Raw genomic sequence first — 14343 nt, forward strand, 5'->3', positions numbered from 1 at the left:
CCATGTTATTACAGGGTTTTTTTTTTGTTTGTTTGTTTAGACAGATTATTTTCCAGAAAAGCATCACTGGGGCAAGGTTTCTTCCCCCAAATCACACTCCCATGTGTTAGTACAGTGCCCAGCACATAATAGGTATTTGATAAATACTTGCTGAAGGAACTAATGAAGGACTCTTTAAATCCCAGAGAGTGTTACCTAATTTTACTACATCAAATTGGTACTAAGACAAAATCCTACCAAAAGAAACCAGATGGTCTTTAAAAATTCTCTTCCTGTGTATGATTTAATGATGAACACACTCAAGAATGATGCTTGTAGATATTTTATCAATCAGTTCAGTTCAACAAATATTTACTTATCTTTATTGATCATTTCTTAGAACTATTCTAGATGTCCATGCTTGGGTTATGGCTCCTCCACTTGCTGTCTGGGACCTTTGGCCAAGCTTAATCTCTATGACCCTCAGTTTCCTCATCAATAAAATGGAGGTAATAATCCTTCCTCAAAGGGTTGTTACTGCAATCAAAATGTAACCAATGCCCATTTCTTTTGCTTTTATTATTCCTTTTTCTACTCTCATCATCCTCTTAAAATTTCAGTCCAAAACCCTCATGAGCACTCTCTCTGTTCCACTGAGTGAGTCACTATGGATACAAAGGTAAACAAAGCCTGCTCCTACTCTCAAAGAGTTCACTGTGTAGTCAAGGAGATGAATGGGCCAAAGGAAACCAGTAAATGTGGAGAGGACAGCAACGGAAGCAAATATAGGGACTGACTGCGAAGGAGGGAAGTTAAAGGAGGAAAAAAATGGCAAATATGGAAGCATTCCTGGAGATCTTCTTGAGTGAAGTCTCCAAAACGCAAAAAAGAAAGGAATGGATCTCCAAAGAAAAATTAACTACATGTGCAAAGGCAAACACGAAACATGGCATCTTGGTATTTCTGGAAGGCAAAGTTCAAGATGGAGCTGGAAGGAAGCCAAGTTTGCGGATGGAGATGGACAACTGTTTATGTCAATAAAGGGCCATGGGGCTCTGGGTAGTAAAAGGCTTCTGGGGGATTGTAGGGGCTTCCCTGGTAGCACAGCTGGTAAAGAATCCACCTGCAATGCAGGAGACCCCGGCTCAATTTCTGGGTCGGGAAGATCCCCTACAGAAGGCATAGGCTACCCCACTCCAGTATTTGCGGGTTTTCCTGGTGGCTCCGATGGTAAAGAATCCGCCTGCAATGCGGGAGACCTGGGTTTGATCCCTAGGTTGGGAAGATCCCCTGGAGAAGGGCATGTCAACCCACTCCAGTATTCTTACCTGGAGAATCTCAGTGGACAGAGGAGCCTGGGGGGTTACAGTCCATGGGGTTGCAAAGAGTCAGATGTGACCGAGTGACTAAGCATAGCACAGCACAGGGGACTGTAAATGAGTGGGTATCTTCAAAACCTCGGCTGGCAATGGTATGGAGGGTGAATACTGAAAGGCAGAAGGCTGAGCAAGGGGACCCACAGGAGGAAGTCACCGCCTTGTCCAGGTGAATGACTATGTCGGTGCACTGAAGAAATGGTGTGAGAAACAGAAATGGAGGAAGGAGGTCAACAAGGTTTAAGAAAACAGTAAACGTGTTATGTGAAGGCCTATTCATCTCCTCAGGGTTCACCTTTGTTTTATTTCTATTTCCTAGGCGTTGTCATGGTGCAAAGGGGTTGAACTGATGAGGATGAATGGTTGCCTGGCACACACATTCCCCACTCGCCATGTTCAAATAGGAAGAACTAAAGAGCCTCTTGATGAAAGTGAAAGAGGAGGGTGAAAAAGTTGGCTTACAGCTCAACATTCAGAAAACTAAGATCATGGCATCCGGTCCCATCATTTCATGGCAAATAGATGGGGAAACAGTGGCTGACTTTATTTTTGGGGGCTCCAAAATCACTGCAGTTGCAGCCATGAAATTAAAAGATACTTACTCCTTGGAAGGAAAGTTATGACCAACCTAGACAGCATATTCAAAAGCAGAGACATTACTTTGTCAACAAAGGTCCGTCTAGTCAAGGCTATGGTTTTTCCAATGGTCATGTATGGATGTGAGAGTTGGACTAGAAAGAAAGCTGAGCACGGAAGAATTGATGCTTTTGAATTGTGGTGTTGGGGAAGACTCTTGAGAGTCTCTTGGACTGCAAGGAGATCCAATCAGTCCATCCTAAAGGAGATCAGTCCTGAATATTCATTGGAAGGACTGATACTGAAGGTGAAACTCCAATACTCTGGCCATCTGATGCGAAGAACTGATTCATTGGGAAAGACCCTGATCCTGAGAAAGACTGAGGGCAAAAGGGGACGACAGAGGATGAGATGGTTGGATGGCATCACCGACTCAATGGACATGGGTTTGGGTAGACTCCAGGAGTTGGTGATGGACAGGGAGGCCTGGCGTGCTTCAGTTCATGCAGTCACAAAGAGTCAGACATGACTGAGCAACTGAACTGAACTGATAGCCCCTCAGACACTGCCCAGCACAAGGTTGTGAGTTTGGTTCCAAACCATTGATATGCAAAGAGCACACAAAAATGGAAAAGTTTCTAATATTTTTCATGTCAGAAGATACTTTTGACATGGTATAGATTATTCATTTCTCTGGAATTCCTTGTAAAATATTTTACATATTTTAGACAACCCTATTGAGATGTTCAAATGGATCTTTAGCTTGGATTTCTTTTATTTTCACTGAGAGCCTCTATATATCCAAATCAAATAGGATAACATGGTAGAAGGAACTATATTCAATATCCTAGAGTAAAGTAAAGTAAATGTCACTCAGTTGTGTCCGACTCTTCGTGACCTCATGGACTGTAGCCTACCAGGTTCCTCCGTCCATGGGATTTTCCAGGCAAGAATACTGGAGGGGGTTGCCTTTTCCTTCTCCAGGAGATCTTCCCAACCCAGGGATCGAACCCAGGTCTCCCGCATTGTAGGCAGACGCTTTACCATCTGAGCCACCAGGGAAGTCACCATAATAAGCCATAATAGAAAATAATATGGAAAAGCATATATATATATATAAAACTGAATCCCTTTGCTGTACAGCAGAAATTAAGACATTATTGTCAATCAACTCTACTTCAATAAAATAAAATTTTAAAAAATCAAAAAGGAAAATAAAAGGCAAAAGGCTCTTAGGGTAAACACATGATAACATTAGCCAAGAATGTCGAGAATAGCTGCCCCGTTCTGTCAAACAGAAATGAGGCCAGACAGTTATTTCACTGGTTTTACATTCCTCCCCCTGCCCCCCAACAAATCTAATCTCACCCTGGTGTTCCCAGTCTAGGCCAGCAGGAAGACAGGCTAAATGTGGAGGGCAGAGATGCAGATAGACTGGCTCTGTGCCCAGGAGGCCAGGTCAGGATGAAAATCAATATTTCAATAGCTCAGGATTAGGAAACACACATATCAAATCTTGTCCATTAAGGACACAAACATTAAAACCACAGACATCCTGTACCTCACACAGACTGATAGGGATGAAGTGTTTGACTCATCGCAGAAATGTACCCATTATTCTTGTACTTTTCCAATTCGTACAACTTGTATAAAAAAACTTCTTAGAATGAGACTGAGGCTGCCGAGAAGACTGCCATGAATAAGATCTTAAGGACCCTGATAAGCAGCTTTTCGGGGTAAAGGGAAGGCAGAGCAGGGCTCTTAAATGTGGTTGTGTTATCTGGAAAATAAAAGTCACACTGTAGACTACAGGGAACTCTGCTCAGCGTTATGTAGCAGCCTGGATGGGAGGGGAGTTTGGGGGAGAATATGTATGGCTGAGTCCCTTTGCTGTCCACCTGAAACTGTCACAACATTGTTAATCGACTCTACCCCAATACAAAATAAAAAATTTTAAAATGAAGTCACAGAAATCTGAGAGAGAATATGGCTTGGATAGGCAGCAGCCTTTGCTCAGATCTGACAGACCTCCCCGGGTTCCCCCGCCCTGTCCCTCTCATCCAAACCTTGGGAAAATCCAGGCAACTCAAAGTGAGTCCCAGTCAGTTGGTACCTTTCCTGTTTGTATCAAAGGAAAAGCGTTGAAAGCACAGTTGTGATTCATATCAGCTCACACACTGGGACGTGCATCTGCAGGTCTAACGGGGGGATTTCACTTGGACCTTTTTTCCCCTCAAAAATGATGAATGAAAGCAACTGTATTTCGAAAAGGGGTTTTCCTGGAGAGATTATGCCTCTGGTGGCCTAAGGCACACTCAGCCACAGGGTGTTGGTTCTCCGGGGCATGCCTCACTTCCAGGTGTTGGGGCGAGGTGGGGGCGGGGGCAGCGGGGCGCAGGGAAGAGAAGAAATCTCAAGAAAGGGTGGGGAAGGGGCGGTGTGGGAGGGGGCCAAGTGCAGAGTCTCAAAGATCTAATTGCAACTTTGACAAGCAGCAGATCAAAGGAGTCTCTCCTTGGTCTTTGATCTCTTGATAACCGCATTTAGCACCCTCCCCTGGCTCTGCCTGGGGCAGACAGCCCTCCTTCCTAACTCCCTCAGCTCTTTCAGCTTTAAATAATTCAACTGCTAAGCACTTTCAAAGGTGGGTGGAAATAAGCAAATGCTTTAAGATCCAACTCCTGTGTTAGATTGACTGAAGTCCCGTTTACCATTCTAATACCAAATTGGAAAATCAACACCATCGAATCCTAACAGGGAAGGTTGTGGCTTCTAATCCCTCACGTGACTTAAAAGTTGTACAGCCAGTGCACATACAGGGGGCAGTGGCCACACCTTCACCTCCAGAGGGGCCTGGAGTCGGGGTGGGGGGCGGGAAGGCAAGAGGTGGCTTCCAATTCTTTTGTTAAAGCTAATGGAGGGGGGAATCTCCACCTGCAGCCATCCTCCCCTCCTCCCACACCACCCACTACATCTTCCAGTGCTGAGTTTTCTTATCAGGTTGTGCCCAGAAGGTTCTGCTCAGAGATGGCCTTTATTAAAATGTTAGGGAGCTCGGAGGAAAGCCTTAAAGATGAGACGGGGTTGCCAGGTTGAGCAAAGAAAAATACAGCCAGCCAGTTCAATGTGAATTTCAGGTAAAAGATGAGTAATTGTTGAGCGTGTATCCCAAATGTTGCATGGGATGCACTGAAAGTGAAAGTTGCTCAGTCGTGTCCAACTCTTCGCAACCCCATGGACTGTAATGGAATTCCCTAGGCCAGAATACTGGAGTGGATAGCCTATCCCTTCTCCAGCGGATCTTCCCCATCAAGGAATTGAATCGGGATCTCCTGCATTGCAGGCAGATTCTTTACCAACTGAACTATCAGGGAAGCCCTGGGATGCACTGGTACTACCTAAAAAGTTATTTGTCATTTACCTAAAATTCATGTTTAACTGGGTGCCCCCTATTTTACCGGGCAAACTGCCAGGGATTCTCTGTCACCAATTCTTGTTGGAATGCCATGGGGTCGCCTGGCTTCAGGTTGTAGCATGGAGTGATTCAGCTTTTTCCTTCCTTTTCGTCGTGAATCTGGCCGAGGACAGGGCTTTTACCAGGTGGTGGGGGACAGAAATGGGGAGTATCTGCTGAGTATCCGAGCTCCGTCATATCCCAGCTGATTCTCACAACACACCTACAGGGTAGGGACTGGTTCCCCTTTCACATTCAGGAAAAAAAAAAAATGTTTTTTGAAATATAGCTGAACTCTTTTTCAAAAAACTTACATGATGTTGTAAACCAACTGTACTTTGAAATATAATTGGTTTACAATATCAAGTAAGTTTCAGGTGAACAGCACAGCAATTCAATTAGTTTACAAACACACAGAGACACACACACACATATATATATTCTTTTTCAGATTCTTTTCCCTTATAGATTATTACCTAGTATTTGATGGGATTAAGACCCATGAAAGTCAAGGAGCTGGCCAACTTCCCAGTGTTGGGGGCAGGATTCTTGTCCACATATCCCTGACTTCAAAGTCACAATCTGCCCACTCACTACCTGATACTGTGTCCTTCCATCTCCCCCAGGGGGTACAACAGACCCTGAGGCTAATGAACTTGTTTCAATACAAACAGGTCTTTTGCATTCCCTATATATCTTTTCCAAAATCACTGCAGATGGTGACTGCAGCCATGAAATTAAAAGACGCTTACTCCTTGGAAGAAAAGTTATGAGCAACCTAGAAAGCATATTCAAAAGCAGAGACATTACTTTGCCGACTAAGGTCCATCTAGTCAAGGCTATGGTTTTTCCTGTGGTCATGTATGAATGTGAGAGTTGGGCTGTGAAGGAGGCTGAGCGCCGAAGAATTGATGCTTTTGAACTGTGGTGCTGGAGAAGACTCTTGAGAGTCCCTTGGACTACAAGGAGATCCAACCAGTCCATTCTGAAGGAGATCAACCCTGAGATTTCTTTGGACGGAATGATGCTAAAGCTGAAGCTCCAGTACTTTGGCCATCTCATGCGAAGAGTTGACTAATTGGAAAGGACTCTGATGCTGGGAGGGATTGGGGGCAGGAGGAGAGGGGGACGACCGAGGATGAGATGGCTGGATGGCATCACAGACTCGATGGACGTGAGTCTGAGTGAACTCCGGGAGATGGTGATGGACAGGGAAGCCTGGCGTGCTGTGATTCATGGGGTCGCTAAGAGTCGGACACGACTAAGCGACTGAACTGAACTGAACTGATATATCTTTTCACGTTCATCAAATGTTCTAGATCTTATTTTCTAGAACTCTCTGCTCTGCCATTAGGAACTGAGGGATGTGGGAAAGCCAGACTAAGAAAAGACAGGAGATTTGAAGCAGGATGGGGGTCTTCCATACTTATGTATGGAAGAGAGTCCCCACTGGTCTTCCCCAGTGGGTCTGTGCAAACTCACTAATCTGCACTAACTTCAAGCTAGGAAACCAGCATACTGCATAAGCCTGACTTCCTTATTCCCTGGGGCAGTGGTTCTCAAATTTAAGTGTGCTTAAATCAGAATCACCTGGAGGGCTTGTTAAAATACAGATTGCTGGGTTCACCCCAGCTCTGGGATGGGGCCTGAGAATCTGCATGGCTGACAAGGTCTCAGGTAATGGATGCTGTGATCCGGGGATCCCACTTTGAGAACCACTGCTCTAGGACTAGAAAGAGGGCTACCCTATAATTAATACACAGTATTTGGGACTTAAATCCACATACACTTTGGAATTACAAGCCCTTTCTATACCTTTCATCCTCGCCATTTGAAAATCTCCCACAGCTCTACTTCTTCAACAAAGTCCACAAATATTCCTTCACTCAGCCATTCTCACGGATATGAATCAGGAAAATGGAACATATCAGATACTGTATGAATCCTAGGGACAGAGATGAATGAGACCCATGTCCTGCCGGTGCACGGGAGATGATCACCAGGTACACAAGATAACAACAGACTAAGAGATATTACAAGAGAAGCAGATAAACCTAGTCACAAAGGAAAAGAGAGAAGGAAGGGCGTGCTCTCAAGTGACTCAAATGTTGAGCTGAGTTTAGAAACTGAAGATGGGTTATAGGAAGACAAAGGGCAGAGGGACAGTCCATGCAGAGCAAACAGTATGTGCAAAAAGCCCAGAGGTGTGAAACAACATGGAGAGTTCAAGGGCTGCACGAAATTGACAATAACTAACACATATGGTCTGCTTGGTGGTAGATGGGGGTGAGTGAGGAGGAGCCCAGCAGCAGGGCACACAGAGATGCTTGGCTTTCTTTTCTTTTAGATGTTGAGGAGACACTGAGTGGTTCTGAAAGGAGGAATGACACAGTCAGGCCCACAGATGGCAAAGATTATCTGTAAAGAGGGGCCAGGGAGATCAAACTCAGAGGCTGTCGCAGGAGGACCAGGAGAGATGGTAAGGGTGTGAGTGAAGGTGGAATTGCTGTAAACTGAACGGACAAGTCAATACTAATGGGCGGAAAATGAAACCTTCATCCCCACTCGTGTTACTCTCTACTGCCAAAAGGACTCTAACTAAATTTGGGGGAATAAGATGCAAACATTTCTGTGTGTCTTTATACTGGCATCTTAATAAGACTGCACCTGAGCTGAACTGTGCACTTATGTTCAGTACTTGGCGCCTTTTTTTTTTTTTTTTTATTTTTATTTTTACTTTATTTTACTTTACAATACTGTATTGGTTTTGCCATGCATTGACGTGAATCCACCACGGGTGTACATGCGATCCCAAACATGAACCCCCTCCCACCTCCCTCCCCACAACATCCCTCTGGGTCATCCCTGTGCACCAGCCCCTACTTGGCGCCTTTTAAAGGATCGCTCTAACTCATTATTCATTGTTTGATTTTACTCGCCTTCCATTCCCAGATGTTTATTTATTCATCCAAAATCATCTGGTAGCTTTCTGGCTGGTAGAAGAGACAAGCAAGTACACAGAGAGCTGGAATTCAATGGGGCACATGATACAGTGGAGGTATCTACAGAGATCTGTGAGATGAACCTAAAAACAGTCAAACTGTCCAACAGTTAATTTTCACATCACTTTTCTATTCAAGTCCACAAAATTAATTTCACATGAAGTAGCATGAAAACTACCTCTCAGAAGAGCCTATATTTCTTCCTTTATGTTAGTGCCTAAGTTGCTCAATCATGTCTGACTCAGGTACCCTGTGGACTATAGCCCACCAGGATCCTGGGTCCATGGGGATTCTCCAGGCAAGAATACTGGAGTGGGTTGCCATGCCCTCATCCAGGGGATCTAATAGACCCAGGAATCAAACCCGCATCTCTTAAATTTCCTGCACTGGCAGGTGGGTCTGTAGAGTGATGAAATCACTTTAAATAAGGCAAGTTTTAAAAAATCATTTTCCAAAAAAAATAAAATAAAATAAAAAATCATCTTCCAGCAATTTGACGCCAAACACTCGAACTGGAGATAGCAGAAGTTATACTAAAAGGGTAAACCTTCCTCTGGGTTTCCTTTGGGCTCCAAATTCAACTGGGAGCCCTGAGGGTGGCAGTTTCTCCCTAGCTACACGGATGACCTTTGGCAAGTCACTCACTGCTGGGTCCACAAAGAGTCATTGTCTGCCTTTGAGGGCTGCCAGCAGCTCCATCCTTCGGGAGACCAAAAAATGTAAATGATCCTCCCCAAGCCCAGTGCCGTGACCTCACTGCAGGGAAAACCCACGCCTTTACAGCCAAAGGAACTTCTAAGATGAAACTGAGCTAAAATTAACTGGGAATAAATGAGAGAAAATAAATTAAATGGGAGGGTTCAAGATCTCCCCTCCTTTTGGCTCTTCCTGCTGAGTTAATTCATGATTGGCCTTGTTCTTAATAAACTAATTCAAGATTGGCCGTTTAAGAGTCTGTGGCTGAGTGAAGGCAGCATACAGAGGTTTGTCCTGGGCTTGCCCCTCTAAGCCCGAATAGTTTGGTGATGAACAGGCTGACTCTCAAAGGCAACAGCTGCCCAAAGCCAGGAGGGCATTCCTGCTCCTTCCTCGAGCTGTGCTGTAGGTTGTAGGTTGCTAGCATCTTTCTTAATGGCCTGGAAAGGGGCCTGGGTGTGGTTTTTGACAGCTGGCATCTGTGAAGTCTTAGTTTGCATGGCAATGAAAACAGAAACGAAACCCCAAACAAACAGGCACTGAAGAAGCTGTTGAGCAACTGGGATACCAGAAAAGTTGTTGGTACTGGGAAAATTTCAATTGTAAGTTGGGCTCATCACTGTTGCTGTCACCTCTTGCTTTCATCACCCCATCCCATCACTTGGCCCTGCTCCCACCTTGGGACCCTCGACTGCCTGGCTATTTTCTACCTATTAAGTGATCTGCACTTTGAACTTCCCAGAAACCTGGTTTCTTAAAGCATACAGCACGAAACTGTCCTTCCTTTCCTCACCTTGGGTCTATTTCTGTCCTCCCTGCCAAAATTCCTTTCCTATAGCGTAACAGCTTTCAGGTAAAAAAGCCAACTGATCAGTTATTTACACTAAGGCTCTAACAGCAACCCCAGAAGCAGATACCTTGCTCACCCATTCTTTTCTTCCTTATAGTTTTTAATGGAATCCCAGCCAGCTTACTGGTTCTCCCAGCCTTTCTAGTCTGGGGTGTCCAGGAGTCATTCTGGCCAATGGAACATGAGCACAGTGCTGGCAAGGATGTCCTTGACACTGTTTTCCTTCTACTGGGAAGGAGGCATGTTAGCTGGAGGCATAGAAGCTATGCTACAACCAGGAGGCAGCTAGCAAGAGGGGACAGCTGAAGGAATCACAAGAGAATGAGCTACCGGCTTTGTTTCCATATTTACCTGTGTGGTACCCTGGATCCCTCCAGTCTACACACTCTCTCTCTGCCTCTGCTTCACCAGCATCCTCTCTATTCTCTTGTGTCCTCGTCTGAAGCTTTGCCCCCTCTCTAATCCACCTCTCAACTGCCATCTAATCATTGACTTTCTCCTACGCTGCCAGCCCCCTAACCCCCATCCTATTGCTGAAAAAAAGCTGAGTGGGTCCATTACACACTTGAGGTTGTTGGTTGTGGTGGGTTTTATTGTAGTAAGAAGAGTCAGCATGAGACCTACTTCTCTAGACTTTTTAATGTACAATGAGTATTACTGACTGTAGACAAATGGCACACAGCAGGTCTCCAGAACTTACTCATCCTGCAAGACTGAAATTTTATATCCATTAAATAGCAACTCGAACATGAGTTTGAGTGAACTCTGGGAGTTGGTGATGGACAGGGAGGCCTGGCGTGCTGCGACTCATGGGGTTGCAAAGAGTCGGACATGAGAGACTGAACTGAACTGAACTAGCAACTCTGCATTCCCTCCTCCCTTCAGCTCCTGGAAACCATCATTCTACTCTCTGTTTCTATGCTTTTGACTTTGGGTTTATTAGATTCCTCATGTAAGTGGAGTCGTGCAGTAATTGTCCTCTGTGACCAGCTTATTTCATTTATCATGTCCTCCAGGTTTATCTGTGTGGTTGCATGTCAAGACTTCCTTCAGATGACACCACCCTTATGGCAGAAAGTGAAGAGGAACTAAAAAGCCTCTTGATGAAAGTGAAAGAGGAGAGTGAAAATGTTGGCTTAAAGCTCAACATTCAGAAAACGAAGATCATGGCATCTGGTCCCATCACTTCATGGGAAATAGATGGGGAAACAGGGGATACAGTGTCAGACTTTATTTTGGGGGGCTCCAAAATCACTGCAGATGGTGATTGCAGCCATGAAATTAAAAGATGCTTACTCCTTGGAAGGAAAGTTATAACCAACCTAGATAGTATATTCAAAAGCAGAGACATTACTTTGCCAACAAAGGTCCATCTAGTCAAGGCTATGATTTTTCCAGTAGTCATGTATGGATGTGAGAGTTGGACTGTGAAGAAAGCTGAGCACCGAAGGATTGATGCTTTTGAACTGTGGTGTTGGAGAAGACTCTTGAGAGCCCCTTGAACTGCAAGGAGATCCAACCAGTCCATTCTAAAGGAGATCAACCCTGGGATTTCTTTGGAGGGAATGATGCTAAAGCTGAAACTCCAGTACTTTGGCCACCTTATGCAAAGAGTTGACTCATTGGAAAAGACTCTGATGCTGGGACAGATTGGGGGCAGGAGGAGAAGGGGATGACCGAGGATGAGATGGCTGGATGGCATCACCCACTCAATGGATGTGAGTTTGAGTGAACCCCGGGAGTTGGTGATGGACAGGGAGGCCTGGCGTGCTGTGATTCATGGGGTCACAAAGAGTCAGACATTGAGTGACTGAACTGAACTGAATATTCCATCGTATGCACACATTTGATACTTAAACCTTAGTTGCAACATTTCTCAGGCCTCATCTTCAGTGGAAAGCACAGTTGCCCTGCCCCATGAACAAAGGAGAACAGAAAACACTACAAACTCTCAGTAGTTGCGGTTTCCCAGCTCTAGAAACAGTAGTTGTGGTTTCACAGCTCTAGAAACACTGCTGCTGCTAAGTCGCTTCAGTCGTGTCCGACTCTGTGCGGCCCCAGAGACAGCAGCCCACCAGGCTCCCCCGTCCCTGGGATTCTCCAGGCAAGAACACTGGAGTGGCTGCCATTTCCTTCTCCAATGCATGCGAGTGAAAAGTGAAAGTGAAGTCGCTCAGTCGTGTCCGACTCCTAGCGACCCCATGGACTGCAGCCTACCAGGCTCCTCCATCCGTGGGATTTGCCAGGCAAGAGTACTGGAGTGGGGTGCCATTGCCTTCTCCCTAGAAACACTACTGAGTGCAAAACACTCAGTAGTCGTGGTTTCCAAGCTCTAGAGTTGTGGCCCAGAGGCTTAGCTTGTGGGATCTTCCCGGATCAGGGATCGAACTCTAATCTCCTGCACTGGCAGGTGGATTCTTTACTGCCGAGCCACCAGGGAAGCCCCAGCCCCCTTTATTCCTGAGAGTGAAAAATTCACTGTCACGAAGACATCAGGTTAAATCTGTTTTTAAGTTTTGTTATTTTAGTGGCCCAAGCTGGGGTAGAACTGGAACACCAGAGTGTCACTGAGGCAGACAAGATGAAGACCGAGGGCGACAGGGTGGGGATGGAGAAAAGAGTGAGAAAAGTAGGAGAAACTAGGACCAGTGGACATTTACCCCAGAGACAGTCCTAATCGGGTTCTTTTCTTCTCTGTTGCTGTTTTTGCTTCCTTTGGATTAAAATTAAAGCATCCTGCTTTAGCTCTAATTATGCCTTTTATTTTCATATTTATAAGATGAAAATTGCATAAGCTGTCCAGGACAAAACTGTGATCTTAAGCATTTGATGTGTGTTGGAGAAGGAAAGAATAAAAGGCCTCAAGCCCAACCCAAGGAGGCAAAATGCTTATGTAGCATGAGAACCGTAAGACTTGAGTTTCAGGACTATTCTCCCAGGCAAGGAAAACCATGTTACAAAACAAACAAACTAGTATTCTGGGGGTATTTCCCAGAAAAGACGCAGGTATGGTTTAGAAAGATGGGATTTGGTTTTGTTTTTCGAGCTTCAGCCGGGTGGTAAAAGGTCAGCTCTGTGTTGTAATCCATTCTGCTGCCTTCCTCCCGTAATCCTAACCACAGCCCTCTAAGAGCTATGCAGCATGGCAATTAGTAAAATGAAATTTCATTTTCTAAACATCTCCTTGATACCTTCAGAGGTTACATTTTAGAATGTTATGAAAAAATAAAAATAAAAAACTCTGGTGGTGGAAATTTCAGAATAATTTCCCTTGGAGAAAACTATGAAAACTATTTGGTCTAAAATCAGTTTATGAGATGGAAAGATGGGAAGCAGTAGCATGTCTAACATGACTGAGGTCTTGAGAATGGGCTACAAGGAAAATGAGATGGTGATACGTAGGAAGAAAAAGTTTGTCTTTTTTTGTTGTTGTTGTTTAAATAAGAGCTGCATCACCCTTTGACCTGCAAACAAGCATGTCTGTCAGTATAAAGCCCACCAGTCTTCCCAGTCTGTTCAACAAGCCACAACCTACTTCAAGCCCTGTCCTGGACCTCCAGGCATGGATGTGCCAGCTTCACTCTGTGGAGAGTGGGCTCTGAGGTCAGCCTAGATCAGAACCTACCACCTGTACACACTGGATGAAGGTGTCGAACAATAAACCACATGGCAGTGAGCATCATTGCCAGAAAACATTAATATCATGGTTCCTGACTTTAAGGTAGATTGTAATCCTTACTTCATCATTGTCATTCTAATTAGATCTGGTACCTATCCTTAATTCAGCCAGATGGGAAGCCACTCTCACATACCATGAACTAAAAGCCTCATTTTGACCCTCATCCTATTCCCAAAGCTGTGTGCAACAAAGTGAGGTACATTAGCTTGAACTTTATTTTTTCCTTCTTAACCTTTTATTATAAGAAACTGGGCAACAACAAAAAGTAAAAAGGGCAAGTCAAGAGCCTATATATCCTATCAGCTAATTAATAAGCTCGTAACAATGGTTTTGTTATGGATTGCACTGTATTTTCTCCAAAATTTGTATGTTAAAGTCCTAACCCACATGACCTCAGAACGAGGTCATTGCAGATGTAGTTAATGAGATCATACTGGAGTAGGGTGAATCTTAATCTGATACGACTTTCTTATGAAAAGGACACATTTGGGACTTTCCTGGTGGTGTAATGGAGTAAGAATCCTTCTGCCAGTGCAGGCGACATGGGTTCGATCCCTGGTCTGGGAAGATCCCACATGCCTTGGGGCAGCTAAGCCCATGCATCACAACTACAGAGCCTGAGCTCCAGAACAAGAGAAGCTACCACAATGAGAAGCCTGCACACTGCCACCCAGAATAGCCCCTGCTCACCACAACTAGAGAAAGTCCTTGTAAAGCAGCAAAGACTGAGT

General features: G+C 44.8%; 1 protein-coding gene and 1 long non-coding RNA gene across 3 annotated transcripts in view; one reads left to right on the plus strand and one right to left on the minus strand.

The window, feature by feature from the left end:
- Positions 1-3894, plus strand: part of LOC132658270 (uncharacterized) — a 21958-nt gene extending 18064 nt beyond the window's left edge. The window contains exon 2 of the long non-coding RNA XR_009597655.1: positions 1675-3894. This is a non-coding gene — a long non-coding RNA (uncharacterized LOC132658270). The remainder of the gene's footprint in view (positions 1-1674) is intronic.
- Positions 1-14343, minus strand: part of LOC132658268 (uncharacterized) — a 92319-nt gene that overhangs the window by 51907 nt on the left and 26069 nt on the right. The gene's annotated exons all lie outside the window — the stretch shown is intronic.

Source organism: Ovis aries, chromosome 20 (genome assembly GCF_016772045.2).
Source record: "Ovis aries strain OAR_USU_Benz2616 breed Rambouillet chromosome 20, ARS-UI_Ramb_v3.0, whole genome shotgun sequence".
In the NCBI taxonomy this organism is placed as follows: Eukaryota; Metazoa; Chordata; class Mammalia; order Artiodactyla; family Bovidae; genus Ovis; species Ovis aries.